Consider the following 20,563-nt stretch of genomic DNA (forward strand, 5'->3'; position numbering starts at 1 on the left):
TACTACAATCAGCAGTGCCTACACAGTGTTGCCAGATTGGGATTTTTCCCTCCCAGTTGAGCGGTTTCAAGTGCATTTTGGTGGGTTTTGAACATATTTTGGGCTGGAAAACGTCAACAGTATCTGTTGCCAGATACTGCTGAAGTTTTCCAGCCCAGAATATGTTCAAAACCCACCAAAATGCACTTGAAACCGCTCAACCGGGCGGGAAAAATCCCAATCTGGCAACACTGCCAGTATTCCAGAGGGGGTCTACTAGTAGCTATGCCGGATCCAAAGACAGTCCTCCTGTCAGAACATGCGTTGTGAAACGACATAAGATAAAGGTACATAGAGCTATAGATTCTACATGATAATCATAAATGTAATCATAAAGTCGGCGTGATATCAGTCATGTATTTGCTTGTGAAAGCTTGCGGCTTTCATGTAACTGCCGCCTAGCAACGAGAGGCAAAGGGTAAAGAGGGTAGGCTATCAGATTCTATTCGGAAGAGATCAACACAATTCTAGACTCCCAGAAGAGGAAGAGCTAGCACTAGAGAGTTCACCGGCGTTTTCATGCGCCATTTCCATTGAGCAGAACCAGAGTAGAACCATAGGATGTCTATGAGTAGAACAGCCAGTGAACCGCAGCGTGTTCTCCCGCTGACGTCACAACATGGCGTCACAACATGACGTTACCAACCAGCCATTGTTGGTAACTTGCCAGCGCCCCCATAACGATCCCACAATTCCTTGCGTGCTCCACCCGGATGTGACGTAAAGTGGAACTGCTTTAACTGTATCGAGAGCGCCTCGATTCGTCCTCTCGTGTTCTGGCTACTGGAGTGGTCGGACGGACTGTTGGCACACTCGCCTACAGTGTTGAGACTAACCGCTATTGTCTGAGAACAGCCTGTTCAAATTAGTTTCGGCCGAACTTTTGAACGACCCGCTAAGTTTCAGCGATATAGTGGTTTTGATTCTAAACCTTTGCAAAGTTTAACTACAGTTAAGTAGTTTTCCACGCTAAGAGGCATTTGCGGACAGCTTCGCTCCTCTCAGCCTTTTTCTCGTCGACGCATCACCGGAGGTTTCTCCCGAAGCACCGTGGGCCAGCTAGGCCTCCATCTCCCTGCTTCGTTAGCCACGGTTGGACGCAACTCGCCGCTAACCTCCTCTCCTCGGACCGCGACCCTCAGCGCGGACATCGGAGAACCAACTTCCATCGCATTGAGTAGGCACTTGGGCAAGTTTTAATTTGTAGCTTATTCAGATGGTTGTTAGGGTCATGTTTAAGCTTTGAGCTGTTTAGCATACCCGCTCAGACACGGAAGGTGTTTTTTTTTTTTTTTTTTTATTGTTTGTTTTGGTTCTGTTTTTTTCTTTGAACTTGTTAGACAGGGTATCTTGCATGATATCTTTCCTTAACTCCATTGCTAGCTTCCCTATCTGATTAGAAGCGCAGCGACAAGTTTGTTATTTTAAGCTCCGAGGCTAGACCGCTACAAGGCCTAGTCCTCTCCATCCAACACCTATTACACACACATATACACACACTCTCTCTCTCTCTCTCTCTCTCTCTCGTGTTGAGTTCTTTGCCTAGATAGTCTGTTGGAAATTGTTGTTAAGTGCAGTGTTTGGATCCAGCTGTAACGTGGTCAGATTCTCCTTAGCAACTTATTGCTAGCTACCTCAGGGTGATACGCTAGCTGGTAGGCTTGTGTTCTCGACTAGGCCTGCAGGCGCCATTTTACCGACGCCATTTTGGGTACCTCCCTCATTGAGTTACCTGTGATACGACACCTAGGCACTGACCGCCATTTTGTTTAAGCATTGCCAGAGTGGCTAGTCGTTAGCATCTGCCCACAGATACATACACACCTACACACACGCACGCACGCATCGGCTTGCCCTAGCCTCACACACACACACCTACACACACGCACACACAAGGGATTCTTTTTTTTCTATCTCTCTCTCTTTCCCTCAGATTTATAGTCCAGGTGTAATTGTTCCATTGTTTTGTCTTGTTATTACCTTTGCCGACATTGAATGTATTTTGAGATTATTATTAATGAGTAGTAGACAAATAAAAGCTAATAAAATTGAATTGCATTTTACTTGTTCCTGTTGTTTATTCACAAGGTCAACTATTTAGAACTCCTTTTTCCTTCAAAATTTAGCTTTTGTATACAACTGGGTTTCCCATCTAATACAGAGCTACCATTAATCTTGAATGTAACCATTCACGGTGAGTATTAAGATTAATAATTTAAGATTTTATGAGACTGATCTTTATTTATAAATTGATTAATTTAATTATCAATTATTACATAATTTATAATTTAATTAATCCCAATTCAACCTACATTAAAGTGGTGCCTCGTGTGAGGAATAGTTTAATGACCTTGTGAATTTCTCAACAATAACTTGTAAACTGCTGTATACCCAAAATCAACTGCCAAGGTATAACACAGGTGACTTTAATGGTGAATCATTAACAGTGTGTTAATCACAGAACTGAAATTCAGCTGCCAACCACAGTTAGCTGATAAACTGGTTTAATTGATTAGTACATTAGAGTAATATCTAATCCAAGTACTTAATTAATATTATTAATAATAATCATTATTAACTAATATTATTAATTGAGCTAATTAATACAAGTGAAACATTAGTGAAAACAAAGTAGCTAAGAAACCACAAATCAATTATTTAGCAACTTGGATTAAATTAAATTCTAACCTAATCAACACCTAGTATTTAATTTCCTTTAAGTTAATTAATACATTTCGAACAAAATGTCACGTTCCCCATCAAGGGAGTCACAAGGGCCCCTCCTCTCTCTCTTCGACATTGTAGGCGATTTAGGCCAAGTCCCGGAGGATAGGAGAAATTACTTCTGTGATCTGGACCAAAAGGCTCGCTTTGATGAAATACACATAGCCGTTAGGGAACTTAAGGAGCGTACTATGACTCTCCCAGAAGGGCTACCCAAATTGTTCATGATCTACTATAAGGAAATGGAACGTGTGTGTATGACCCTCGAACAAGAGAAAAGAACACTAAAACGACAACTGGCCGAAGCTCAAAGGAGAGCAGAAAGCGCGGAGAGTAGCCTCGTGGGCCTGAGAGCCACACAAGATGAACTAAAGCGCGAAATAGAATACCTCAGAGAAGAAGTGACGCAAGCACGTCGCTCAGATGAGGGATCGGCCAAACCCTCCCAAGAACAGAGTTCCGCTCTGGAGGAGGAAGAACCTGAGCTTAGAACGGTAGATCAGACACCGCACTCAAGCTCAACTCGCGTGAAAGCCGCACGATCGCCACCTCGTGGCGCTGGGAGTTTTTACTTTACTCCCCACTACACCCCCTCGTGCTTCAATAATCGCTGCAGCCTCTAGCCCGCAGAAAACGCCGCGCTACGTACCCTCAGACTCCTCTGACGGAGAGGCCGCCTACAAGCCGAAACGCAGACATAGGCGATATGAGAGCAGCTCAAATAGCGAAGACAGCGAGGACCCCTTCGGGTCAAAATCAAAACGCCTCGTCGCAGAACGCAAAACTAGGATCCGCCAAATCGACGTCCTTGCGAAAGACATAGAGCGTTTTGAGCCGGAAAATCATAGACACCGAAGCGTTAATGATTATTTCCGGGAAATCGAGCGTAGCCTCCTGGACCTGCCAGAGGCTACGTCGCATGAAAAGGCCAGACTAGTCTGGAAAACTTTAGGTAGTGGCGTACGAGCATTCGTTGAGACCCTACCGCAGTCAGTCCTCGACAACTACAAGAAAATACGTAAGTACTTGAAAGAGGAATACTCGTTGTACGAGGACGAGACTGCTGCGACGATGGGTGCCATTCTAATCGGACAGAAACGAAGCGAACACCCTCGCGAGTACTACCGTCGGCTCCGCGCAGCGTACTTTCAGGGCAGAAGCGAGCCCGGGCTAGAGGAAGATCGCAACTTCAAGTCCCTCTTCCTCCATAACCTTCACCCGTGCATCTGTAACCAAGTAACACTCGCGTGTCACCAGCGCCCCCATACTATGAGAGAAATGCGTCGCACCACACAACTAATGTGGGAGACGTTCGTCCGACCCACAGACCGCCACGAGGATGATCCCAGAGTCCTCAGCCTATATGAGCAGGAAGGTCAGTCCTTAGGCCTAGAAAGGGGTGAAGCCCCAAACCGCGGGCCCCCTTGGGCGAACCCAAACCCCAGCCACCAGACGTCGAGTCAACCCAAAGGTAACTGGAAAGTTTGACAAGCTGGAGCCAAGGGGGAACAGGGCCCCAATGCCAAAGGGCAAGGTAACCGCAAACCTGGCAGTCACGGCCCTAAATCTCAGAATAGCGGACAGTCAAGGCCCCATCGCAACTCCTCTCGAAGGGAGCGGAGCCCTAAGCTAGCTACCGCTAAACAAGCCAACCAAGAGCCGCTTGGGATGGCAGAACTGAGGGCTGAATTAGCACGGATTAAACAAGCCAACCAAGAGCCGCTTGGGATGGCAGAACTGAGGACCGAATTAGCACGGGTTAAACAACTGCTGAGCAATAAGAACAGGAAGGGTAAGCCGAGCAAGGACAGGGACGAACCGTCAGCATGACTAGGCCAGGACCCATCCCCACCACCACCGCGTGTCTACCTTGTGGGGTGGGGAAAGGACCCCTGCCCAATAGGCAGCGATGAGTTGAAACCACCCCCCCCGGTAGTGAAGCCTGACCCGCAGGATGCACCCCTGACGCAGTTTCTTGGAGATTTGGTTAGGAAAAGGCAACGCCAAGCGTATCTATACCCCAGTGGTGGTAGAAGGCAATGTTTCCCTCCAAGCTCTCTTGGATACCGGGTCGGAAATCACCTTTATGTGTTCCAAAGTCTTTGCAGAGGTTTCTGATGCGCGGCGCGCGCAAGGTAGACCCATCAGAACCGAACGTTGTGACGTCAACTTGGTTAGCTTCACCCAGAATCAAGCCCCAGTAACAACCATTGCATGGTTAGAACTCACCTTCCAGGGCATGTCCATCACTCACCCCACTTACATCTGCTCTGTTGGGGTAGAACCGTTCCTCACTGGCCAAGACCTACTAGATAGGCTAGCGCCCCTCATTGACTGTCGTCGGGGGCAACTGTGGGCCCAGGTCGCGTCCCCACAGACCCCAGATCCTCGTCGTTATGATCGAGCCCGTTGCGATGAAGTTAGCGTGGATGCTACTCCACCGATAGCTGAGTCAGGGCAGGTCCCCGAGAACCTCGAGACCACTCCGCTCCACCCTGAGCCGAGTCAAGACGCACCAAACTCAACCGACACTCTTCTCAACCGCAACGCGCTTGATGGCCACCCGTCTTTCCTTTGCTTTCTTGGCGAATCTGCCCCAACCAGGTACTACCCCTGGATATCTGGCAACATTACTGTCAACGGCGTCACGGCACCTGGCGTCAGGTTAGCGCTTTGGTCAGAGAAGTCAGCCATCAGCCAAACGTGGTTCGACATAGTGCGTCAGAGCACTCCTTCCCCTGTCTTTGTGAAGAGCCACCGGCTACTGTCAGCCGAACAACCACAGAGCCCCACCAAAGCCACGGGCGTCTGCGCCGTGTCGCTCGCCATCGGTCAGAGAGAATTTCTTCATTTCTTGAGTGTCGTCCCCGGATTTCCTGACTCACTGGTCATCGGGGCAGACATCTTGGTCAAACTGGGAGCCCAACTGGACCTAGTCAACCGGGTCATCTGGACCCAAGCCGACGCCGCTAAGCACCCGTTCCAAGCTGACCCGGAACAAATGCGGTCAGGACAAACGATTCCCCAAGCCTGCCATGTCGCTAGCGAATTTGACGTTGTCATTCCCGCTAGGACTGCTGGTTCCCCTCTTAAGCTGGTCATCATGAAAGACCAACAGTTTCGTAGCTCCCAGGCGTTCTTCCAGCCTCTCAGATTCTTCATGGAGCTCGACTTAGCCGTGTGTGGGACTCCGCTGCTTGAAGTGAGTCATCGTTCCGCTTACCTCCTGGTTCAAAACTCCACACGGGACGCCATCACGATCCCCGCCCGTCGGCCTTTAGGCCTTCTGATAGACCAGGCATTCCATGACTTTGAACTCACCATTCCAGTCATCGGTGAGCTGCCAACTCATTCCGATCCAGTGGAACCTCCCTGGATTACTCTTCCTTTCCACATGATCCGCGTCGAACCTCATGACATGCTTCGCGACGAGCGCATAGTCATGACCAAAACTGACACCCCGAAACACATGCTGGTGTACGCTCTTGCCACGCAATCGAGCAACGTCACCCCTGCAACTGAGGTCGTTGATTCAGCTCTAGGTGAACCGTACCCAGGCTTCGAACGAGAAGTTCAACAACAGCTGGTGAAAGCTGACAGCCTGACCACGGACGCCCAGAGACGACAGCTCCGGAAACTGTTCTACGACTTCAAGGCGATCTGGGCGCGAGATTCCAATGACTGCGGAGTCACAGACATCCACACCGTCCGAATCCCAACAGATCCGAACGCTCCACCGACGTTCGTGCGGCAATACAAAATCCCGTTAGCCGCATACGACTCGATACAAGAAACACTGGACACACTGCTGGAAAAGCAGATCATTCGCGAGTGTAACTCGACTTACAACTCCCCCTTGTGGCCGGTGCTGAAACCGAACGGCAAGTGGCGTCTCACCATTGACTATAGGCAGCTGAACAAGCAAGTGCCCTTGTCAAGATGGCCCATGATCCATCTGGATCAAGAACTTGCCAAGGTGAAGGGTGCAAAGTTCTTCTCCACCGCCGATGTGGCGAGTGGATTCTGGACCATGCGCGTGGATCCAGCTGACCAGCACAAGCTGGCCTTTTCCTTTGGGAACCGCCAGCTAACTTTCAACCGATGTCCGTTCGGCTACGCGAACTCCCCCGCTGAATTCAACATCATCTTGCATAAGGCAATGAGCGATGCTGCAGCTCGTGGCAACTTGATCTATGTCGATGACATCCTCATTAGGTCACAGACTTTTGATGCACACCTCGAAGAGATACGCCATGTTCTGTCTCAGCTGTCCAGAGCAGGAGCGAAGCTCTCTGTCACCAAAGGGCAGTGGTGTCGCACCAAAGTCGAATACGTTGGACTGTGCGTCGGGCCAGATGGCATTGAACCCCAGTCGGGGAGGGTGCGGGCTATCCAAGACATCAAAGCCCCATCCAACGTACCCAAACTCAGGAGCTTCTTAGGGGTCTGCAACTACTCCCGACAGTTCATCGAGGACTACGCGGAGATAGCACGACCGCTCACCGAGCTCCTCCGAAAGGATAAACCCTTCCAGTGGAGTGACCCTCAAGAACTCGCATTCAAGAGCATGAAGCAGAAGCTCTGCTCCGCTCCCTGCCTCGCATATCCCGACAAAGACAAACCATTCTTCTTGGAGGCTAGTTTCTCCACCCACTGCCTGAGCAATGCACTGTCACAGCAGCATGACAAAGATCGCCGTGTCGTAGCATACGCCAGTCGGCCCCTCAGTGCTGTGGAGTTGAAATTTTCAGACTGCAAAAAAGCCCTGCTGGCCACGGTCTGGGCCGTTGAACACTTTCGCAGTTACATTGGTGGCCAGAAGGTGGTGATAGAGACCAATCATCAACCGGTCTCGTTCTTGAACAGCCAGAGGCTGAGAGAGGGAAGAGTTTCGAACAGTCGCATTGCAGCTTGGATGATGGCATTACAGGGCTACGACGTCGAGGTGAAGTACGCCCAGAACCACAAGATGGCGCTTGGCCGAGGCCTGGCGGAATGCCAGCATTGCGACTGCGAGAATAGTCCGGATCAAACCGAACTAACAACCGTACCTGCTCTCCCCTCCGACCACCACTACTATGACGAGAACGTCTGCAAAGACCTCCCCACCGCTTACATAGATGGATGCTCATTCCATCATGAACGCAAAGTCCAAGCCGGTGTCGGTATCGTATGGGCGAACGGCCCTATACAAGGGAAATACCAACACCGACTCGGGGCTAAGACTAGCCAATATGCGGAGGTAGCAGCCGTGCTCATCGTCCTGCAACAAGCTGCCCGTGAGAACATCAAGCGGTTAGTCCTCTGCTCTGATTCAAATTATGCCAGGCATAGCTTCGTCTCACACTTTCCCTCGTGGAAGGTGAAGGACATGAAAAACGCAAGGGGCAAGGAAGTGAAACACTCCGAACTCTTCCTAGCATGCGATCGACTCGTAACCGAACAGGGAATGTGCGTCTACTGGAAGAAGGTGAAGGGACATTCTCAAGTCCCAGGACCTGACAAAGTCGGTAACGATGAGGCAGATGGCCTCGCCAAAGCGGGAGCCGTAGACGGCCCCCTTTGGGAATTCCAGCCGTCATGGCTTCCCGAGACGCCACGCCATAACGTAACCGTGATTACTCGCCGACAGGCTAGAGCAGGTCAAACTGACGCAGTACCCCAAGCAGGAACAGTGCAACTCGGCCGACTGCCCCAGGACGCCAACCTGGTGTCTATGCAGGAAAGGGATCCCGTGATCCACCAAATCCGTAAGTTCCTTGCGGACCCCGTGGCGTTCCCAATTTCCCCACAAGAGTTGCAACAGTCCCGAGACTTAAATCACCTTCACAATCTCAAAAACGGCTTAAAACTCGAGAAAGGACTCCTGGTGTACACACCACGCAACCAGGGACCTCCCCGGTGGGTCGTGCCCACAGACCATAGGGGGGTCATGTTGCAGTACGCTCACGACAGCCCATGCGGGGGCTATAGGAACGCTCAGGCGACCTACCAGACACTCCAAAAGATTGTCTATTGGCCCTTCATGATTCAGGATGTTACCGAATGTGTCAAAGGGTGCTTAATCTGCTGCCAATTCCGACCAGCCCAACCGTTGAACTGCGCCCCACTGCAAAGCAAAGGCATCTCATTCCCCTGGTCTAATCTCCAGATAGACTGGGTTGGACCGGTGCCGAAATCGGCTCGAGGTAATAAGTACCTCCTGACAGTCACTTGCGCGTTCACGAAGTGGGTGGAATGCTTGCCCGCCCCGAACGAAACCGCAGAGACCACCGCTCTCCTTCTTATGAACCATGTGTTCAGCCGTTGGGGCTTGCCCCTATCCATTGATTCCGACCGAGGTACTCATTTCACCGCAGAGGTCATGAGAGTGTTGTGGGAGATGCTCGGAGTCGAGGCAAAATTCCACATCGCGTATCATCCTCAGTCTTCCGGTCAGGTCGAACGTGCCAACCAAACCATCGTGAGCATGCTTCGCAAGTATGTTAGCCACCATGGCAAAGATTGGGACATCAAACTCCCTCTGGTGCTGATGGCCATTCGGTCCACTCCTCACCGCACCACCGGAGTCACTCCGTTCGAAATGATGACTGGCCGTGAAATGGTTCTCCCCTTACACCTCCTTTACCGACCAGAGGACCTAAGCGTTGCCACTGCGTACACCGCACACCAGTACGTCACCGACTTGCAACGCCACTTGCAGGCCACATTTGCGTGGGCCCAGGAACACCTCGAAAAGAGTGCAAAAGGACAGAAAGCTTACTACGACAGAAAGGCGACACACCGCGAGTACGAAGTAGGCGACAGAGTCCTATACTTCAATTTCACCAAACTGGTAGGAGTAGCCAGAAAATTCTTACCCCGTTGGTCCGGCCCTTTCGAAATCGTCGGTAAATCGTCCCCCGTCGCCTACCGCATCAAAACTTCGAAGCCCAGCCAGGCGCCTTCGTATAGATGGGTCCATAGCAACCAAATAAAGCTTTTTGAGCAGTCCACACTCCATAGGGGGGTGGACAAACAAGTTATAGCCTGCCCAACTTGGTTGCATGCCTCTCAATCCATAAGCGTGCATCTATAAGTAACCACCCTTGTTACCACTCAAATCGGAATAACAAACTCCTGTATGTTGCAGAATGGCCCCTCTCTGGATCCTCGGCATCTTCCTAGTCCTGCAGACCACATTGGCCGGTAACATAGTGGAACCAGGTCCACCGAGTGGCATCGTTCTCCAAGATGCCCCAGGACTGCTCCTCACCAATTGCCGCGTCCATACCCAGCGCGTGTACACCCGCCTCGATCCTTGGGACGTGTACCGTAAGCATTTTAGATCGCCCACACAAACAAACCTCGAAACCGGGCCTGACTCCGAGATTGGGTCCAACATCGAACACGCCAAGCGTACCACAGTTCACATGCTCGAACAGTTACAGAAGTTCATAGTCACTGAGGAGGAACTCAGCGGCAAAACACGCCCTAAACGGTTCCTCGGAGGACTACTTACTGCTGCATCCGCCATTGGCTCTCTGTTCTCAATGGGCCTCTCTGCCGTTAACACCGTTAGCCTGACCGCGGTCAAACGAGAAATGAACATTCTTAAGGAAGAAATGCCAGAAATCCAGGGTAGACTACTAACTCAACAGGAGGAGCTGCAGGGCCTAGGCAAAACCCTGCAGGGAACCATACTAACCGTTAACATGCATTCTACATTAATCAAGAACACAGTACATGCCGTAGACAGGCTAGCGACAATCATGAGAAGCGAAGTCAAGTACGTCCGAGTAATCCGAGACCTAATGCAGGACCTGATGAGAGAAGTAAGTAGCTCTCTCAGCACCCTGAGTGGAGGTAAAATCCCACCATATTTGATACCCCTCAGCATGGTTGACAGCATACTCCGATCTACTACCACGACTAACATTTACTCATCACAGATTCATCTGGCTTATAGTCTTGGCAGTGCTATCCCCATTTTTGTGAACCCTCAAAACCTAGAAATAGGCTTCATCCTCAATCTCCCCGTTATTGAACGGCAAAACATATACAGAATCAAATCTGTCCTTAATGTAGGTTTCTGGAACAACGACGTACACGTACGTTTGCAGACACCTCCCACCATAGCCTATCACGATGACAACCCCTCTATCTACCTCGTCCCTAACTTAGACATGTGCACCTCTACCAAAGATATCCACTGGGTCTGCCCCAGCAATCCCTTTATCCGAGACACCACAGACCGTCTCTGTGGATTGACAAAAGTCCCCGAGCAGAAGTGTGCAGGCAAATTGTCTATTAAAGATGAAGGAATAGGAACTAGAGTAGAAAGAGCTGGCAATCGGTGGCTAATCAACACTCCCCAAACTGAGATTCTGGTATCATATGATCAACATAACACTGCCACTAGAATGAAGATCCCTAACGAAACCTCTCTCCTAAGTGTCCCGCTAGGAGCCACTGTTCACGTGGGTGACATCACCCTCCATCACCTTAGCGCTGACCAGTATGAGACCGAGATAGAAATGCCCGATGCCTTCCCAGGTCACGAACTTGAGATAAACTCCACCCTCCAAGCACAACTACTGCTGGAAGGGACCAAAACCGTGCAATTCGATCTTAAGCCCACTGGCATCGCTACCACTTTCTTGAATAACCGCGCAAACCCTTCGTCCGATCAAGGATCTTTAATAAGCCGAATTGCGCTGGGATTTCTAGCTAGCGGTTGGGTTATCACAGTCTTCATAGCCATCACTCTACATAGGTACATACTGACACTACACCGCAAACTGGACAAAACGATCTACGTACCTGAGAAATTAGATCGTGGCATTGTCCGATTCTCCATCAGGCCTAAGGCCTCCACTAACTTTCTTGAAGAGTAGGCTTGCTAACACGCTAACTAACCCCTCTTTTCCATTTTCCTTTATGGAGTTTTGATTTTTTTTTTGTTTGCTGTGTGAAATATTGTATGTAGAAGGTAGTTAAGTAGCCATAGTGTAATTGTTTTCATGTCCAAGTGCCTATGCTTTCATGCCCAAGTGCCTATGCATCTTATGGACTGTATGAAATGAATTGAACTGTTGAACTGTGTCTGAAAGACTTTTCACAGAAAGGACCCTTGGAACTACCTCTTTGTGGAACTACCTCTTTGTGGATTACTAGGGACCGTGGGTCGCAGACTAAACACCATGTGCCCATAGGGTATCACTCCTTTCAGCGCCTATGGCCAAGGGGGGGGAATGTTGGTAACTTGCCAGCGCCCCCTATAACGATCCCACAATTCCTTGCGTGCTCCACCCGGATGTGACGTAAAGTGGAACTGCTTTAACTGTATCGAGAGCGCCTCGATTCGTCCTCTCGTGTTCTGGCTACTGGAGTGGTCGGACGGACTGTTGGCACACTCGCCTACAGTGTTGAGACTAACCGCTATTGTCTGAGAACAGCCTGTTCAAATTAGTTTCGGCCGAACTTTTGAACGACCCGCTAAGTTTCAGCGATATAGTGGTTTTGATTCTAAACCTTTGCAAAGTTTAACTACAGTTAAGTAGTTTTCCACGCTAAGAGGCATTTGCGGACAGCTTCGCTCCTCTCAGCCTTTTTCTCGTCGACGCATCACCGGAGGTTTCTCCCGAAGCACCGTGGGCCAGCTAGGCCTCCATCTCCCTGCTTCGTTAGCCACGGTTGGACGCAACTCGCCGCTAACCTCCTCTCCTCGGACCGCGACCCTCAGCGCGGACATCGGAGAACCAACTTCCATCGCATTGAGTAGGCACTTGGGCAAGTTTTAATTTGTAGCTTATTCAGATGGTTGTTAGGGTCATGTTTAAGCTTTGAGCTGTTTAGCATACCCGCTCAGACACGGAAGGTGTTTTTTTTTTTTTTTTTTTATTGTTTGTTTTGGTTCTGTTTTTTTCTTTGAACTTGTTAGACAGGGTATCTTGCATGATATCTTTCCTTAACTCCATTGCTAGCTTCCCTATCTGATTAGCAGCGCAGCGACAAGTTTGTTATTTTAAGCTCCGAGGCTAGACCGCTACAAGGCCTAGTCCTCTCCATCCAACACCTATTACACACACATATACACACTCTCTCTCTCTCGCGTTGAGTTCTTTGCCTAGATAGTCTGTTGGAAATTGTTAAGTGCAGTGTTTGGATCCAGCTGTAACGTGGTCAGATTCTCCTTAGCAACTTATTGCTAGCTACCTCAGGGTGATACGCTAGCTGGTAGGCTTGTGTTCTCGACTAGGCCTGCAGGCGCCATTTTTCCCGACGCCATTTTGGGTACCTCCCTCATTGAGTTACCTGTGATACGATACCTAGGCACTGACCGCCATTTTGTTTAAGCATTGCCAGAGTGGCTAGTCGTTAGCATCTGCCCACAGATACATACACACCTACACACACGCACGCATCGGCTTGCCCTAGCCTCACACACACACACACACACACCTACACACACGCACACACAAGGGATTCTTTTTTTTTCTATCTCTTTCTCTCTCTCTCTTTCCCTCAAATTTATAGTCCAGGTGTAATTGTTCCATTGTTTTGTCTTGTTATTACCTTTGCCGACATTGAATGTATTTTGAGATTATTATTAATGAGTAGTAGACAAATAAAAGCTAATAAAATTGAATTGCATTTTACTTGTTCCTGTTGTTTATTCACAAGGTCAACTATTTAGAACTCCTTTTTCCTTCAAAATTTAGCTTTTGTATACAACTGGGTTTCCCATCTAATACAGAGCTACCATTAATCTTGAATGTAACCATTCACGGTGAGTATTAAGATTAATAATTTAAGATTTTATGAGACTGATCTTTATTTATAAATTGATTAATTTAATTATCAATTATTACATAATTTATAATTTAATTAATCCCAATTCAACCTACACCATGGACCCAGTTTTCTTGTGCTGTGCAATTAAAAGTTGGATATTCACGTAACAACAGCTTCTTTTCACGTAATTATAACAGAAATCTAACATGTTTGCCATGTTGTATAGTTTATTTAAGAAATTGCATAGAGTCATGTTCATGTCATCAGCCCTTTAATGTGTTTTACTCTTGTTTGTTTTGTTCCTTGTTTGTACTGTCTATATGTAGCTTCTTTTATCTTTTCTGTTTGTTTTGATGTTGTTTTGTATTGTATACTTTGTTTTCTTTGTCTTAACAGTACGTGTTTATATTGTCTATATGTACTCCCAGGGCTCCCTTGCAAAAGAGATTTAATATCTCAATGGGATATTACCTGGTAAAATAAAGGACAAATAAATAAATAAATAAACTCAATGCACTTCTCTTCCCATCATTCTGGTACAAGTTGTCCTTTGTTTCATCTGTCCAAAGGATGTTGTACCAGAATTTTATGGGTTTATTTATTTTTAAAAGATGTTTTTGGCAAACTGTAAAATGACATCCCTGCTTTAGAGGTACTCTACTTGTGCTAAAACCTATTTACTTCAGTGAGGCATTCTCTTAATTGTTGACTGACAGCTAGCCCTACCTACTGGAAGGTGTTCTTGCCAACTGTTGTGAAGGAGTTTCTCTTCATGAGGGAAATAACGGTCATCTACCACCACCATTTTCCATGGTCTTCTGGGGCATTCCTGACCTCTACTTTTTTTTTGTCTTTAATAAATGTACCAAATAGATGATTTGACCACATCTAATATTTTGCTATCCCTCTGATGGTAATGTTTTGATTTTTCAATACAATGACTTCATATTGAGAGTTGGGCAGTGCTGTTAACCACTGGTCACCTCACAGCAAGCAGGTTCTGGGTTCAAAACCAGTGACTAATAGAGGCCCTTCTGTGTGGAGTTTGCATGTTCTCCCCATGTCTGCATGGGTTTCCTCGAGAGGCTCCGGTTTCCCCCCCACAGTCCAAAGACATGCAGTTAGGTTAACTGGCTATACTAAATTGTCCATAGGTGTGAAGGGTTACTTCCCATGCCCAGAAATAGGAGGGCTGTGGCAGGAAGGACATTTGGAGCATAGTCATACACCAATTAATTTGACATGTGGACCAATACGGTCCATATGGACCCTGAGCTGGCAACAGAGCTGGACAAGGGAGAAGATGGTGACTTCATATTGAAAGTTAACAAACCAACAACGCAAATGCCACACTTGAAATAATAAGGGAGATTATGATTTATTAAAAAAAAAAAAAAAAGCTGCTAGCAACGATAAAGGGCCCTCACATTCGAGGCCAAGCCTCTGTACTGGAGTAGCAGTGGCCAAGACTGATGTGAGTACCAAATTTCATGAGTCAAAAGTTTTTAGGCAATGGAATCATTACTGTCCAGGTCCAAATGGTGGTGCTATACCAGAAGGTCAAATTGGGCATGTGGATATCAGAATCATCATATCCTATAACCGTGTGAATTTGTAACCATATCAGGCAATGCATGGTGAATTTTTGACATGCTTCCTGCTTGTGTGGCATAAATATATTGGGTCGCCATTTCAACATCTTGCAAGATATTGCAAATCCCTGCAATGTAAAAATCAGCAACATCTTGACATGATGTATACCAAATATGGCACGAATCCAACAAACCACCGAGAAAGAATACATGAAAATGTAACAGTTTGGCAATGGAGTCATTACTGTCCATGTCCAAATGGTGGCGCTATATGAGAGGGTGTCTTTGGGCATGTGGATATCTTCAGAAACATGATATCCTAGAACCTGTGAAGTCTGAAGCACTATTATGTGATGCATGGTGAATTTATAACTCACTTCCTGTTTGCGTGGCATAACGTAAAATTTATACGTTTTGCCATTTCAACATCTTGTGACATAATCCAAATCCCTTCACAATTTAACATCAGCAACATCTTGGACATGATGTATACCAAATATGGCATGGATCCAACAAACCGCTTAGGAGGAGTCTGTTAAAGCGTAACATGTCAAAACACACAAAACCAAAAATCTCTCACTTTCACTTGAGTATGGCTGATGCAATGTACAGTGGAGCCAAGAAGTATTTAGTCAGCCACCAATTGTGCAAGTTCTCCCACTTAAAAAGATGAGAGAGGCCTGTAATTTTCATCATAGGTACACTTCAACTATGAGAGACAGAATGGGGGGAAAGAATCCAGGAAATCACATTATAGGATTTTTAATTAATTAATTGGTAAATTCCTCGGTAAAATAAGTATTTGGTCACCTACAAACAAGCAAGATTTCTGGCTCTCACAGACCTGTAACAACTTCTTTAAGAGGCTCCTCTGTCCTCCACTTGTTACCTGTATTAATGGCACCTGTTTGAACTCATTATCAGTATAAAAGACACCTGTCCACAACCTCAAACAGTCACACTCCAAACTCCACTATGGCCAAGACCAAAGAGCTGTCAAAGGACACCAGAAACAAAATTGTAGACCTGCACCAGGCTGGGAAGACTGAATCTGCAATAGGTAAGCAGCTTGGTGTGAAGAAATCAACTGTGGGAACAATTATTAGAAAATGGAAGACATACAAGACAACTGATGATCTCCCTTGATCCGAGGCTCCACGCAAGATCTCACCCCATGGGGTCAAAATGATCACAAGAACGGTGAGCAAAAATCCCAGAACCACACGGGGGGACCTAGTGAATGACCTGCAGAGAGCTGGGACCAAAGTAACAAAGGCTACCATCAGTAACACACTACGCCGCCAGGGACTCAAATCCTGCAGTGCCAGACGTGTCCCCCTGCTTAAGCCAGTACATGTCCAGGCCCGTCTGAAGTTTGCTAGAGAGCATTTGGATGATCCAGAAGAGGACTGGGAGAATGTCATATGGTCACATGAAACCAAAATAGAACTTTTTGGTAAAAACTCAACTTGTCATGTTTGGAGGAGAAAGAATGCTGAGTTGCATCCAAAGAACACCATACCTACTGTGAAGCATGGGGGTGGAAACAACATGCTTTGGGGCTGTTTTTCTGCAAAGGGACCAGGACGACTGATCCGTGTAAAGGAAAAAATGAATGGGGCCATGTATCATGAGATTTTGAGTGAAAACCTCCTTCCATCAGCAAGGGCATTGAAGATGAAATGTAGCTGGGTCTTTCACCATGACAATGATCCCAAAACACACCACCCAGGCAACGAAGGCGTGGCTTCGTAAGAAGCATTTCAAGGTCCTGGAGTGGCCTAGCCAGTCTCCAGATCTCAACCCCATAGAAAATCTTTGGAGGGAGTTGAAAGTCCGTGTTGCCCAGCGACAGACCCAAGACATCACTGCTCTAGAGGAGATCTGCATGGAGGAATGGGCCAAAATACTAGCAACAGTGTGTGAAAACCTTGTGAAGACTTACAGAAAACGTTTGACCTCTGTCATTGCCAACAAAGGGTATATAACAAAGTATTGAGATGAACTTTTGTTATTGACCAAATATTTATTTTCCACCATAATTTGCAAATAAATTCTTTAAAAATCAGACAGACAATGTGATTTTCTGGATTTTTCTCATTTTGTCTCTCATAGTTGAGGTATTACTTACTTACGCCTACCGCCCAATTTTGGGCATAGGCCACGAACAAGTGCTCTCCAGTCATCACGATCCTGGGCGATCTTTTCCAGTTGTCCCTATGTATAGCCAGACCTCTTCACATCTGCATCTAGTTCACGGCGCCAGCTGTTTCTTGGCCTGCCCCTCTTCCTTCTCCCTTGTGGGTTCCAGAAGAGGGCCTGTCTTGCGGTGTTTGATGCAGGTTTGCGAAGGGTATGGCCAACCCACTTCCATCTTCTTTGGAGGATCTCTTCTTCTACAGGCTGTTGTCCTGTTTGGCGCCACAGCTCCAGGTTCTTGATGGTATTTGGCCAGTATACTCTTAGGATCCGCCTGAGGCAGGTATTGATGAAGGCCTGGATTTTATTCATGGTGTTGGCCATTGTCCTCCAGGTCTCTGCGCCATACAGAAGTATAGGCTTTACTATGGAGTTAAACATCCTGATTTTGATGTTGCGTGGCAATTCCGACGATCCCCAGACATTCCTCAGCTGGTGGAAAGCTGCCCTTGCCTTTCCAATCCGTACCTTTACATCAGCATCGGTCCCACCCATTTTGTCCACTACGCTTCCAAGATAGGCGAAACTCTCCACTTCTATTATTTCTCCCTCTATCCTGATTGGGGTTGTGTTGTTATTGTTTACTTTAAGGATCTTGCTCTTCCCTTTGTGTATAATGAGGCCAAGACGTGCTGAGTAAGTTGCTATGGTTGTGGTTTTCTCCTGCATTTGTTGATGGGTGTGAGAAAGAAGTACCAGGTTGTCAGCAAAGTCAAGGTCCTACAGTTGCGACCAAGGTGTCCATTGGATGCCATTCCTCTTTTGGGCAGTTGATGTCTTCATTACCCAGTCTATCGCCAACAGGAAAAGAAAGGGTGATAATAGGCATCCTTGTCTAACTCCTGTCCTTACATGAAAGGCTTCTGTGAGATGTTGGCCATGAACCACTCTGCAGGTCATTCCCTCATACGAGTTTCTGATGATGTTGGTTATCTTTTCTGGCACCCCATAGTGCCTCAGTAGTCTCCAGATAGTCTGTCTATCTACACTGTCAAATGCCTTCTTGTAATCAATAAAATTTACATACAGAGGCGAGTTCCACTCCAAGGATTGCTCCAGGATAATCCTTAATGTTGTTATTTGGTCTGTGCAGGATCTGTTCTTCCTGAATCCTGCTTGTTGTTCTCGGAAACGTGAGTCGACCATTTCTTTCATCCTGTTTAGGAGGACTCTGTTGAAGATTTTGGCTGGGGTTGAGAGCAATGTTATCCCTCTGTAGTTGGAGCAGGAGCTAAGGTCCCCCTTCTTTGGGAGCTTGATCAGGTGGCCCTCCTTCCATTCTAATGGAATATCCTCCTCCTCCCATATATTTTGGAAAAGGGGATGGAGCATGTCCACAATGGTCACTTCGTCTGCCTTCAAAACTTCTGCAGGAATACCATCAGGTCCAGCGGACTTCCCACTTCTCAGTTGCTTGATGGCCTTATACATTTCTTCCTTTGATGGAACGTCACAAGCAATAGGGAGCTCACAGCTGGCTGGCTGGATATTTATTGGGTTTGGTGGAGAAGGCCTATTCAAGAGTTCCTCAAAATGCTCTACCCATCTCCTCTTTTGTTGTTCTAGCCCTGGAATACTTTTCCCATCTCTGTCCTTCACTGGCCTCTCTGGTTGGTTAAATTTACCTGAGAGCTTTTTGATGTTGGCATACAGCTCCCTTATGTTGCCCTTTTGGGCTGCGTCTTCTGCCTCGGATGCCAGGGTTTCCATGTATCTTCTCTTGTCTGCTCTTAAACCCTTCTTAACTATTCTGCTTGCTTTTGTATATTCTTCTTTGGCCTTAACTTTCCTAGCACGCATGCGGCTGTTGTTCATATCTGCTTTCTTCCTTTTCCTCTCCTGTATGTTTTTTAACGTCTCCGCTGAGATCCAGTCTTTATGTCCCTGCTTCTTGTAACTCAGCACTTCTTGGCATGTTGATGTTACTGCCTCTTTAATACTCTGCCACTTTTCATCTATCGTCTTTTCCTCAGCCTGTTGTTGTAGGATCTGGGCCTTTTTTGAGAGTGTAGTTTTAAATTGTTCTAGCCTGTCTGTTTCCTTCAGGGCGGTGGTGTTGTACCTCTGGCGCTGACTGGATTGTCCTGTCCAGTTTTGCTTCAGCTTGAGTTTTATGCGGGCGCTCAGTAGATGGTGGTCCGATGCAACGTCCACTCCCCTTTTGACCCGTACATCTTCCAATGATTTTCTGAACCTTTTTCCAATGCAGACATGGTCAATCTGATTTTCGGTCCTGAGGTCTGGTGACACCCAGGTAGCCTTGTGTATCCGCTTGTGTTGGAAGAAGCTCCCCCCAATGACAAGGTTTGTAGTGGCACACAAGTTGGCAAATCTCTCCCCATTCTCATTCATTTCCCCCAAGCCTTCTTTTCCCATTATTCCTTCGAACCCTTGGTTGTTTTTACCGATCTTGGCGTTGAAGTCACCCATGGCGACAATGATGTTTCTTCTTGGCCGCGCCTAGATTATGGTCTGTAGCCTGTTATAGAAATCCTCTTTGATGTTCTCATCACTCTCATTGTTTGGGGCATAACACTGGATGACATCCAAGTTGATTTTCCTGTTGGTTGTGCAGAAGTAGGCCGTGATGATACGCGGGCCATGTGCCTCCCATCCAATGAGAGCTCTTTGGGCCATCTTCGTTAACATCAGGGCCACTCCCTGGCTGTGGGGTGCGTTTGCTTCCTCATGACCTGAGAACAGCAGCAGCTCCCCCGGGGCTAGTTTGTACTGGCCGGAGCCTGTCCACCTAGACTCGCAGATTCCCAGGAGATCTAGGTTGTAGCGTCTCATCTCTGCCGCCACTTGAGCTGTTTTGCCAGTTTCAAACATGGTTCTGACGTTCCATGTTCCCATGTTAGTTGTAGTCCTGGTAGAGATGATGGTTGTCCGCCTAGTAGCTTCCCTAAGGCTTTCACTACTAGGCATCATTCGTTCTCCAGCCGTGGGTCCATCTTCTCCCAGAACTTTAGTGACTTTTGAGTTTCTTGTTTGCGATTCTGTAACAATTTGTTTTTTCCAGGGCGGAGTTGTTAACCCCACGCCCAACCCCCAACCTGGAGGACCAGGTGCTGCTCTTCGTCTGTCCTCTACCCTAAGCCCTGCCTGGCTTGGTTGCACCTGCCAGGGGTCTAGCCCCCGCCGGTATAGCCCTCAGGGTCATGGAGGCACACAAGCCCCCCCCACCACAAGGTAGCAACACATCGAGAGGGATAGTTGAGGTATACCTATGA

The 20,563-nt window shown here is 47.6% G+C and overlaps 1 protein-coding gene across 3 annotated transcripts in view; it reads right to left on the bottom strand.

The window, feature by feature from the left end:
- wdr45 (WD repeat domain 45) overlaps positions 1–20,563 on the bottom strand; it is a 149,635-nt gene that overhangs the window by 103,184 nt on the left and 25,888 nt on the right. The gene's annotated exons all lie outside the window — the stretch shown is intronic.

The sequence above is a fragment of the Neoarius graeffei genome, chromosome 25, assembly GCF_027579695.1.
Source record: "Neoarius graeffei isolate fNeoGra1 chromosome 25, fNeoGra1.pri, whole genome shotgun sequence".
NCBI lineage: Eukaryota > Metazoa > Chordata > Actinopteri > Siluriformes > Ariidae > Neoarius > Neoarius graeffei.